The following is a 277-nucleotide window of genomic DNA, read 5'->3' as shown; positions in this document are numbered from 1 at the left end:
TAAACACTAACCCTGTCCACTGACCCTGTCCACTGACCCTGTCCACTGACCCTGTCCACTGACCCTGTCCACTGACCAGCCTTTTCTCTTCAACTTGTCGTTGTCGAGGCGAGAAGAAGCAGCTGGGAACGGCCTTATCCTCTGAATGTAAAACAAAACAAAAACGTCTACGGCACCTGGTGTTCCCAGGCGGTCTCTTATCCAGGTACTAATCAGGCCCCACCCTGCTTAGCCTATGAGATCAGACGAGATTGTGCGCTTTCAGGGTGATATGGCC

The sequence above is a fragment of the Nanorana parkeri genome, unplaced genomic scaffold (genome assembly GCF_000935625.1).
Source record: "Nanorana parkeri isolate BGI_ZX_2015 unplaced genomic scaffold, ASM93562v1 scaffold273, whole genome shotgun sequence".
Lineage (NCBI taxonomy): Eukaryota > Metazoa > Chordata > Amphibia > Anura > Dicroglossidae > Nanorana > Nanorana parkeri.
The sequence above is the reverse complement of the archived record's forward strand: the minus strand, read 5'-3'. Positions refer to the sequence as shown.